The 12,250-nt window shown below is 39.1% G+C and overlaps 1 protein-coding gene across 2 annotated transcripts in view; it reads right to left on the reverse strand.

Annotated features, from left to right (window-relative positions):
* nav3 (neuron navigator 3) overlaps positions 1-12,250 on the reverse strand; it is a 534,705-nt gene that overhangs the window by 350,060 nt on the left and 172,395 nt on the right. The window lies entirely within an intron of this gene.

The raw sequence follows: 12,250 nt of genomic DNA on the forward strand, positions 1-12,250 counted from the left end.
GCACAGGGAGAACATGCAAAGTCCACTCAGAAAGATCCTATGCCGGGACGCGAACCAGGGATCTTCTAGCTGCAAGGAGACAGTACTAACCACCGAGCCATTGTGCAGCCCAGCTGAACAACAGTTACATGAAAATTTATTTTCTACTAATTTTCTAGCAAATTCCTCAACAGCAGTTAAATTCTCCACTGATGATATAACTCCTGCCCTTTTACCACCACCGACTGGCTCCTATCTCGCTTTAACGAGCTTTTTTGGCCCACTTTGCAATCCCTTCATCAGAGCTACAAGCCCCTTTGTGTGCAACCCTTATCATGCCAGTCAGCTCAGGATTGGATATTTTCCCTAATTAAATTGAAGCCAGCTTGGCAGGTGTCCGTATAATGAAAGACCAGGGGCGCGCACTCATTTCCACCATGCTGGGGAAGCAATGACTCACGAGGTTTGACTATTTGCATAATTAGCAGCGATTCGTGGACAGGCAAAAGTGAGGCAGCCCCCAGAGAGCGGTCAGAGCAAAGTAGCTGGAGACTGCAGGTGAGAAAAAGGATGCAGAGCCACAGGAGAAGGGACACAGCGGTGTACCACTGCTGACTACCAGCACTAGATGGTAATTGGACTGAACAAGTGCCAAGCGCGATTTTAGCCAGAGATGAAGACAGGAGTGGTGAAGCCCAACACTGGGGAGGCAGGACTGGAGAAATAACCTCACTGACAATCTATCAGCAGATCCATTTCCCTGCCAGCCAGGCTGTGAAGGAGGCACCGTGTCACTTCAGCACCTCTGAAGTCCACAGTGATCTGGTCCCACTGTCACAGCTAGTTGGTTGATTGCTATCTCGGACAAAGCCTTATTATAGACCTTGGAAAAATGGAGTGGAAAGAGTTACGAAAGTAAAAGTACTTTTAAAGAACTTTAGGGTCATCAGATGTGTTCTCTCTTTAACAATGTCAATACATACACTACCGTTGAAAAGTTTGGATTTTCTAATCATCAATTAGCCTTTCAACACCATTAGCTAACACAATGTAGCATTAGAACACAGGAGTGATGGTTGCTGGAAATGTTCCTCTGTACTCCTATGGAGATATTCCATTAAAAATCAGCTGTTTCCAGCTACAATAGTCATTTACCACATTAACAATGTCTAGACTGGATTTATCATTCATTTAATGTTACCTTCATTGAAAAGAAACAGCTTTTCTTTCAAAAATAAGGACTTTTTAAGCAACCAAACTTTTGAACGGTAGTGTAATCACCCTGGTAACGTAGAGAATGGAGAAGAGGTTTAAAACGTTGTGAAAGGACATATTTTAACCCAAACCATGGGACATTTCATAACCTAAACCAAGTAGTTGTGGTGTCTGAACTGAACCAAACTAACAAGCAGGTATGACACTTACCTCAACCTGACCATATACTTGTAGTGCCTTAAAATAACCAGACAGCAAATGAAAATGAAACCTATGTCTAAGAAAAATGGTCACACATGCGAATGTGAAGCTCAGTTTTCTGAAAGTCTTATGGGGACTTTGTCACTCTTCAAACTAGAAAATTTGTTTCTCTTAAAGCTAGTGGTGGGACACGATTATAAAAATGTATCTAATAAGAGGCTTTGTAATTAATTGATCACGATTAATCACATTTTTGTCAAATAGTAATATTTGATACAATAAGTAAAGTTTTCTATTCAAATAAATTTTGGTTGACCACTGAATCGATGAATAGACATATATATGAACATATTTTATTTATAGTCATCTGTGCATTTTTCATCTGAACACATATGGAATTATGTAGCAAACAAAAAAGTGTGAAATAAGTCAAAATATGTTTTACAGTTTAGATTCATCAAAGTAGCCACCCTTTACTTTGATTACTGCTTTATATACTCTTAGCATTCTCTGGATGAGCTTCATGAAGTAGAACCTGAAATGGTTTTCACTTCACAGGTGTTCCTTGTCAAGGTTCATTTGTGGAATTTCTTGCCTTCTTAAAGGGGTTGGGACCATCAGTTGTGTTGTGCAGAAGTCAGGTTGGTCCACAGTTGACAGCCCTATTTGACAACTGTTAGAATCCATATTATGGTAAGAACCAATCAGCTAAGTAAAGAGAAACAGCAGTCTATCATTACTTTAAGAACTGAAGGTCAGCCAGTCTAGAAAATTGCAAAAACTTTGAATGTATCCCCAAGTGCAGTCACAAAAACCATCAAGCTCTACGACCAAACTGGTTCACATGAGGACCTCCCCAGGAAAGGAAGACCAAGAGTCTCCTCTGCTGCTGAGGAGAAGTTCATCTGAGTCTCCAGCCTCAGAAATGGCAAGTTAACAGCAGCTCAGATTAGAGCCCAGATAAATGCCACACAGAGTTCTAGTAGCAGACACATCTCTACATCAACTGTTCAGAGGAGACTGAACCAATCAGGCCTTTATGGTCAAATAGCTGCTAAGAAACCACTATTAAGGAAAAGCAACAAGCAGAAGAGATTTGTTGGGGCCAAGAAACACCAGAAATGGACATTAGAGCAGTGGAAATGTGAGCTTTGGTCTGTTGAGTCCAAATCTGAGGTCTTTGGTTCCACCTGCTGTGTCTTTGTGTCAGATGTGTTCATTCATAGTTTTGATGCCTTCAGTGAGAATCTACAACGTAAATAGTCATGAAAATAAAGAAAAGTCATTAAATGAGAAGGTGTGTCCAAACTTTTGACTGGAAGTGTATTGTACTCATGATGTGTCTTCTGACATATAAAAAAAAACACCATTAGAAAGTAAAACTTTCTTGACGACTCTGTTTGCCTGAACTTTTTTTTCATGTCTAAATAAATTGCTCTAAATAATACTATGTGCACTCTTCCGAGTTGGAATATTAGGATATTTTCCTGTTCTTTCCAACACAGGGAAGGCAGTGAAAAAGTGAGGATACCTCATGTTGTACTATTTCAAAATACAGGACATTGATGTTGGCAGGCAGCAGCCACAGCAGGAACCGCTGTCTGAAAATACTCAAATACCAAATCCCTAAAGCACACTTTTAAACAGATTTCAATGTCAAAGGTTTTCAAGACTTCCACTCTACTAAACAGATCATACAGCTCTAACTACATCCCAAAACAAACCCTGGCACAGTGGAAGGCCGGCTGGCCATCAGCAGCATGGTTATTTTGTTCAAGGCCATAACAGATAACCATCACATTAGTGACAGCGGTTTATCGTCCACATTCTAGCGCAGACAGCAGTTAATTAGCTGTGGTTGAGTGGAAAAGTGCAGGCGCAAAGAAATGAGAAATCTCCTCTATTTATTCAGTGTGAATCTTAATTGCCTCCTTGTTTAGAAATCATTAATGGCAGAGCCTCAGAGTTCCAAAACAGCCCGACTCATGAGATTGTTTCCATTTAGAACAACAAAGAAACTCAAAGTGTCTCCAATGAGAGGGGAACCAACACTAACACAGCTCTCTCTGCCTTGTTCGTCTTGATGATTTTTGTCATTAATCAATATTGACTGGCTAACAAGGCATCTCATTTATTGTCATGTGAAATTAAGTGCTTGTCTCCTTTTCTCATCTATTATGTTTGAAAAAAAACTTGTTAACTTTTCAGCACAAGAAGCTTGAATAATTTACTAAATAGCTGAATAGCTCCCTTAGTTCAGTCTATTTTTGGAAAAGAAACAAAGTCACACAAACTACAGAGGAAGTGGGAATGTTATTCCTTCTTCAGACAAAAACACTTGTAGAGTCACGAGACTAAATGCAGAAATACACACATTAAGAAGGAACACATTCGTCTCTTCCTTTGAAGACATACTTTTACTGTCACATTGAACAATTCCTTTGGCCTTTCATGTTGTTGGCTGTTGGGACTGCTACACACTTGTACTCAGTGATGCATCAAATGGAATAAATATGTAATGCTGCAACATGCTGTAATAGGAAGCAGCTCTCTGTCACAGTAGCCAGTTGATTTGTTTGTTTCTACACTGCACACTGTAGAAAGTCATATGAGCCTCACAATCTTTCTGACTTTTTGGGTTTTAAGCAGGAGGTGTCAGAAAAGTTACCACAGGAAAACTGGCTTGTGGCGGCCAAGTGTTCATAGCGATGCTGCTTTTTAGTCCTTCGATGGACAGCTTTGTTTGCATTTGCTGGTTGTACGACACAATGGATTGTGATACATTTGCTTTCTTTCATTCGTGTTGGTTTTTTGGATACTTTTTGCCCTTCATTATGGCTCCTATGTCGAAGTCCCACTCTTCTGATGGCAGACAAGTCCTAGATTATGATTTTACCACTGTGTTAGCGTAGGTGAGTGACATAAATACTTATGTACATATATGAGTTCCAACTTACAGCAAAAATCGCGTTATGTCACGTCCCTCCCTCCCCCTCCATTTGATCCTTGTAATAATGGACTAATTAAATGTTTTTGTCACTCCAAATTATTTTTAATCCAGTAAAATTGATCTTGGTTTCCAACTTTTTGGTTTGTCTATGGAATCCGGCCTCCCACAACTATGCAAAGCAATAAAACCTGGAGCAATAAAGACATGAAAACTGTACATTTTCACACTAACTTCTTGTCTATGTGTGCAATGCTTCTCTGTTCTCAGTCTGACTTGGGGTTTCAGCTGTGATGGAACATGTCTGAAGCTGTGCTGGGAGATGTGCCTTTGAATCTTTCTCAGCTTTTAGAAATCTACATCTCTGCTCCCACTTCTCTGGCAAACTCCCACATCCACCGCAGAACAGATCAGCACAAAGATACAGTGCCGTCGTCTCCAACTTGACATCTTTCTCTGTCTTTGTTTTCACTCTGCTTCTTCTTTCTTCTGCAACCAAGAGGTGGGAGGAGGAGATGTTCAAACTATCAGTCTGTTCGTCGCCACACTGTAAAATTGATTACTAACGGAGAGGGAATTAGGGGAAATTTAAATGACATAATTACCACAGTTATCTGGGAAGCATTTCTATAACTGAGGAAGTCCAAAAGGAAATTTGATTTTGAGGAACCCCCAGCATACAGAAAACAGAAGCTACACCAGGATTCCTCATTGAGGAAATGCAAAATGAAACATCCTTCTTTTGGGGAGTTGTTCTATCACAAAGAGGATGACAAATGGCAAAGGAATAGCAAAGCACCAACGTGATTAATGGATTGAAACGCTCACTGATTGCAGGCTGAGTTCTAACTAATGAATTTCCACAGCTATAAGGCTTCAGGAAAATTGTAGTGTAATTTTTTTTGGGCGCGATATACTAAAAGTAAAAGATGATATAATTATGGCAAATGCTATTTAACTGAAGAATAGAGTTAAGACATGAATGAACTACATAATAATGAAGGTTCTAGTAATCACTGATGTTTTGATGCTATTATGTGTGTGTCTGTGGAGGACACACAGCTGGAAGATCACATGTATTTTTGGTGTAAAGACAACTCACATGCTTTTTAAAAAATGATGTATGGAGTACTCAAAACATAATGATATATACTTAAGGCAATACAACTTTTAAAAGAGGTGTATCAGAAACATAGCAATACGTAAAAGTATAATATGCATGAAATCTGTCTCAAAATAATGGAGGAAAATGTGAAGGGGGAGCTGAATATGTCTGAACTTGTCTAGGCATGTTCTCTGTAAAACATGACCTAATGAAAACCTAACGTCCTCTGTAGGAAGTGATCTAGTGGTGAAATATGATAACCTGATGTCAAGATCTGACCAAAAGATTTAGAAAAGTATAATGGTGTCAAAACTGTCTCAATAATACGCCCCACAGCCGTGGAAAGATGACCAACTCTAACAGCATGAAAGACGATGCACAGCTCAGTATCTTCATTATTTTCTTGGGGTGCGAATCACGTCTAAGAGCTACTCCTGGATTCTTTTGTCGACAATAATTCCTGCTGCCCTCGAATGCTGACTTCTCCAGGTGATTTTCTGAAGATCTGTAAAGAAGGTTTTTAGACATTTGGCCACGGTCAAGTCTTAGACTCTGGCCCATGATTTGGGACTTAGTTTCCACTTCAAAATACAATATACTGGCATTTGACACAGGAATAAGAGCGATGTCTATTGATAATGACGTTGATTTTAAACAAAAAAAAAGAATAGTAAATTATTTGGAACCTAAACTCCATCACAGTTTACCTCCTGCTTCAATTTTGGCCCCTTATATGATAACATCAGCAGTTTTCCTTGAAGAGGCATTCAAGTAGGCAGCCAGTCGTGTCACACATTATAAACTATATAACTGTGTAAAAACACTACTCTGCTATCGACCAAAACCACTAGTTTCTTATGGAAATGTAAAGCCCTTTTGTATGACCTTTAAGCTTTCCTTTGGCTGCTGCTTGACATTGTAGTGCAGCATTCATCCCTAATAATACAAAGTGGCATTTAAGAGCCACTTTGTGGACAGCAGCTGTAGCACAGACCTCAATGAAGTCTCCCAATCATCCTGCAAACAGCGGGACAGGAGGGTGGGGGTGTAGCCTTTTTAGCTGGACAAATGAGAACAAACAGCAGAAGGACACAAAGCAGATCAGTAATGACTTCTCATATGGTGAACGGGACGGCGTCTTGTGGAGCTAATTGGACACTCATTAAAGATGAATTCCATGGGAAAGGTCAAGGACAGTGCAGTGCAACTATTGTCCTAGAAATGAGTTGGCTAGCTTTGTCATTTCACCCTCATGTGCATGAGAGCAACTGAACAACTATGATCTCACACAAAATAACTACAGTCATGTAAAAAATAAATACTAAATACATCCCCTTGATGTCGTTTGCTGACCAGCACATTTGATCCTTTTACAAAAATGCTGATACATTTGAACAAATCCACAAGAAAAACTGCTTTTACTCAACTAAAATATCAATAGACGGGATATTCTTCCATGGAAAAAGCATTTAAGTAAGGGGTTTTGGACTACGATTACCCCCTTTTGGAGAAATAACTTCTTGTAGAAGTTTTACATAATTGTCCACTGGTCTCAGACATCGGCTTGCTGAAATCTTTCACCACTCTTCCATACAAAACTCTTTCAGCTGCAAGATGTTTGAGGGTTTTCTTGTATGTACTGCCCGGTTCAAACCTGCCCTCAACATTTCAAAGCCATTCAGATCTATTTTTTCTATTCCATAACCATCCATTTCTTATTTTCAGCCATCCCTCGCTGGATTTTCCAGTGTACTTAGGATCATTATCCTGCTGAAAGGTTCACTTCCAGTTCAAGTTCAACTTTCAGACAGATGGCCTCACATTATCCTCAAGCACTCTTTGATATGATGCAAAATTCAGAGCTGAATCAATGACTTCAAGCTGACCAGTCCCTGAGGCAGAGAAGCATTTACACCCTCATGCTTCACAGTTGGTCTCAGGTTTTTCTAATGAAAAGTTGTGTTTGGTCTGTGTTAGTTAGATCTTGGTAATAACTAAAAATATCATTCCAGAATTGGAGGACATTTGGGCTTCAAATGTTTGGAAAATAAACCTTCTCTTTTGCAATTTTCTGCTCCATATTCATCAATAATAGGTGATAAACTATCAAAGGCTTGATTGGCTCAGCTTACACATCAATGGTAGCATTTTTATTCCATGTTTTCTGTGTTGTTTGCTAACCCTACTCTAATCACAGTAACAGGGTTGCTAATCCATGCTAATGTGATCTTTTTCTCAGCAGTAGAAGCTAGATATTTAGCTGCTGTTACTGCTGACCAAGAGGACAAACTGACTGATGGAAAACAGTCAAAATAATTAGTCTGATCCTGATAATATGAGGTAGAGGGAGACATTCAATCAAGGCTGACAATGTGATGAAAATATGAAAAATAGAAGAGAGGACATAGCTTTGTTCTACTCATTCTTTAGGAAAACTGTTTGATGATGTTAATTCCAGTGTTTCATGTGATTCACTGTTTTCTTCTTCTTCTACCAGCTAAAAAGGTTCTGCTAACAGGGTTGTTGTGGGACACATGTTCCATGCATAATGATTATTATTTAAAATATTATGTTGATTAAAAAAAATTCCAACAATTACAGAATGTCAATGAAAAAATAATACCAAAAAAAAAGAGATTTTAATGTAATTTCAACAGTTTTTATTTGAGACTGTTTGGTCATCAGGGGGTGGCACAAGAGAAAAATGACATTTTAGGGGGAACTCCAGACTTATTTAGTTGTTTTTTTTTTTTTTTTTTTTAAAGCTTTCAAACATTCCTTTCTCCTAGTTGTTGTTTTTTTAAGATTTGGTCTCAGGATGAGTACATTTTCACACCAACTGCATGTTTCAGTATTTTGTACATGGATTATTTGAAATTTGATGAGTGGGATGCAAAATGTCCTCCACTTCTGGAATGACCCATAAGCTCCAATCACAAGGAAAACAGCAGACCCTGTGTCAGAGGTTTTAACATGACAAGTTCCAACCATTTCCACCTAATCGAGTGTAATAATCACCATTACGTGTATATTACTGACATTGTTTAAGAATGTTCAGATGTTTGCTTGTCCAAATATGACAAGAAAGCCACCAGTGTCCAATACGTACGTTTTCATACGTGACTTCAGATCAAGATTGCTGCAGGTGAAACACAACCTGTGGGTAGCTTACAGTGCAGACGAGACAGAAGTTTGGACGAGTGGAAGCAAAGCCGGTTGATGTGAAAGGCGAGGCGAAGAACATACCACAAAAAGAGGAAGAAATGTTTCCTGTGGCGGCTGCGAACACAACAATGAGCCCTGCTGCCAAGGTGACACCACTTGTCCCAGCAGCTCTTTGTCCTGCTGATCCCTTTCTAACCTGCTGACAAGAGGCCAAATGCTCGAGCCCCGATCACTCCTCATGTTGACGGATCTTGAGGAGTTGCTAGACATCAAAACCCTTATTTTTTGATGTGTTGTTTGCTCACTATCATATATAGATATCAGTAACAGAGACGGAGAGGCAGCAAGCGAGAGCAAGCGGTCTGATGCCAGCACTTGTCACAAAAATAATCTCTCTTAGCAACCGATCCCAAAAGCAAACACGGGCTATTTTTCCAATGATGGTCTGAGTTGCTGGAAGGCAAATTGTCTCTGCAAAGAGAATGCATCAGTTGCCAAAACTGCCTAATGCAATAAGAATGCACTTGTAAGGATGGGCTAGAATCACCAATGAACTAAACCTTTCCTATGTTCTCCGCTGTAAGACAGGTAGGATACCCACATGCTAGGAATTTTCTAACTCCTGGAAACATCTGTTGGGAGACAACACTAGCTCATAAACTGCAAAGAAAACAAAGAGAAAGGGAAAAAAGGGGAAAGGTCACATCATCAGTGAGCATAGGATCGATGGCAACGTGCAAAATGCAGCTTCTTGCTGGAATATTTGTTCTGACTAAGCCTCGGGAAAAGTTTTCAAGATAAAACCGTGACTGACACAAAAGTTTAACTTTCCTAAACCTAGTTTTCTCAGCTTTTGTACCCTCCCACAACGTCAAACGGCTTCAACTCTGACAAGCTTGGATTCGAGGAGAAGTTTTCCGATTCACGTCCTCTAAAAAATTCATGACCCAGCACAATGCGAGCAGGTGGAGAGATACTCGAAGAGTGAGGGAAAACAAACTCACCAATGTTTCTTATATTTAAGCCAAAAAAACTCCACTGCTGGGCTGAATATCACTGGACAAATTCTCTTCTAGAGCCTGTGCTATTTGCATTCATTAGCAGAAGCCCCACACATAAACTATAGCAGGAAATGAATCAGCTGCATGGACAGACAACCTTGGACTAATATGAAATATGAACACAGTCTAAAACCTCATGACCCGGAATACATTAAGCAGTCACCACCAAAGTCTAAGCTTGACATTACTGACATGAAAGTCAGGTGGAACATTCAATGAACTTGTGCGTGACCGACTTGTTTTAATAGTCTGAACACACACAGTTCCTGCCCACCTCGTTGGCCTTTTTAAATGTAATTAAGTTCCAAATTTATTCATTGACTTCAAGTATGAAGAAATGCAAAGGACGTGGAAGGTTGAACGTGGAAGGTAAGAATGAGCACGGACTGAGGATAATTCTCACAAGATCTGGAGACAGAGGTTACAAGTGATTGAATGAGCTGAAACAGAGACAGGGAGGTGTGTTTCTGCACTGTGAGCATGGGGAGTACAGCCTTGGATTATACAGAGCGAGGATTAACATCTCTCTGCAGTCAAGGGATCAGTGTGAAATTGCAAAGGTGTGCCACTGCAATTTTCACCGCTGTCGGGCTGCCTCCTCTGGGGTGTGAAATTTTCACCAGATACCAGACAGATTTCTGCTGCAGCTGCCCAGTCGTCCGCTTTAGCATCTCTTCCATCCACAGTGCACCAAATTTTGTGATTTTTTTTTTTTTTTTTTTTTTTTTTAAAGAAAAAATGCTCTGAAACTTCTTGGCCTTAGCAAGACAAAAGCTCATATCAACTAAAACATACACTACCATTCCAATATTTTGGGGTGACTTAGAAATGTCCTTATTTTTGAAAGAAAAGCTTTTTTTTTTTTTTTTTTTCAATAAAGGTAACAGTAAATTAATCAGAGGGTTAGGGTCTTGACATTGTTAATGTGGTAAATGACTATTGTAGCTGGAAACAGCTGATTTTTAATGGAATATCTCCATAGAGGTACAGAGGAACATTTCCAGCAACCATCACTCCTGTGTTCTAATGCTACATTGTGTTAGCTAATGGTGTTGAAAGGCCAATTGATGATTAGAAAACCCTTGTGCAGTTATGTTAGCATGTGAATAAAAGTGAGTTTTCATGGAAAACATGAAATTGTCTGGAGGACCAATACTTTAGAACGGTAGTGTGTATTAAGAGCATTTATAATATGTATCAGAGATTTTTCTATCTTTGACAACAGTTATGTTTCTTTTGGAGTTTTGTCAGCAGGCTGAAGGTGAAATGGATGAAAACTTCTTGTTTAGCTGAAAAAAAATCTAAGTTACTGTGGAGATTGTATTTCATTGTAATATTGTGTCACTGCATGATGTTAAACAGCTAAGTATTTATTCGTGATAAATGTCTGACATTAATTAGTAAAAGATGCTGTAGTTTCTGTGCTGTTAGACCAACAGCCTTTTAACAGCATTAATCACATTATTTTCAGTTCCTGTGAAGGTGGAATGCAAAAAGCTTTCTAGGTATTTCATGAAAAAGTGTTTTTCACATTGATAAAATACGAAGCTAAAATTCCACACAAGCGATTACTCTGACATCAACTACTTTAAACTCATAGCTGAACTTAAGCGTCTCTCAAACCAACAAACAAAAAAGAACATTTTAACCTACAGCTCAACTATGACCCTAATTACATACTTACTCTATGCATTTTGGGCAAACTGCATGATTGTCTTGATTTCAGAAAACCAAAATGTATCCATTTCTCCACGATGCATATGTAAGCTATACTACTCCTATTAAGTTACTATGACTAAGTCAATAAACAATGGTGAAATGCCCACACACATGCTGGCTCTTGGAAAGCAGACCCTCAAAGATAATGGCAGCTGAAGTTACATGGAAATGACACAGAAAATAGCTGCTGTACTGTCTGACTCATTAAAGCAATGGGAGCCAGAGCTTTAAGCAATTACAACATTTACCACCATAAAGAAGGCATATCAGGGTGCTATAGAATTAACTGATTCCTGGGCTGCTCATTGATCTGCATCAGTAAGAGTGCACTGATCTTCATGGACAAGTGAGTCGTGTGAATGAGAGCCTTTTGAAAAAATAACATATTTGACTCACTTGTAATTAATGCCCCCATCATCATTGATTAAACCCCTCCAAAAATTTTATTTCCACCTGAGAAGAACCTTTAATGAATTGGGTTCATCCACATGATTGTGTTTGGACATTGTTGTCAGGTAACCAAAGAAAGAAACAGCTTCAGGTGCATTACACCTCCGTCTAGAATGTAGGAAGGCTGACTGATTTGCACGTCAGACACCTACATGTATGGGGTTAAGGTTAAATAGGAACAGTATACATATATATATATATATATATTTTTTTTTTTTTTTTTAAACACTTTAGGGCTAGGCATTGGAAATTAGAAGTAGTTTTAAATGCTGCGTTGCATCGCCTCAGAAATTGTTGTGCGGTTTAGTAAGACGTGAATCATGCTTACTGAGGAACATTGTGTTGAGCTTATGAAAACAGTAGTAAGACAAGTGTAAATGGTGCCTGTAACTACACGTCTGCATCTTG

The sequence above is a fragment of the Amphiprion ocellaris genome, chromosome 21 (genome assembly GCF_022539595.1).
Source record: "Amphiprion ocellaris isolate individual 3 ecotype Okinawa chromosome 21, ASM2253959v1, whole genome shotgun sequence".
Taxonomy (NCBI): domain Eukaryota; kingdom Metazoa; phylum Chordata; class Actinopteri; family Pomacentridae; genus Amphiprion; species Amphiprion ocellaris.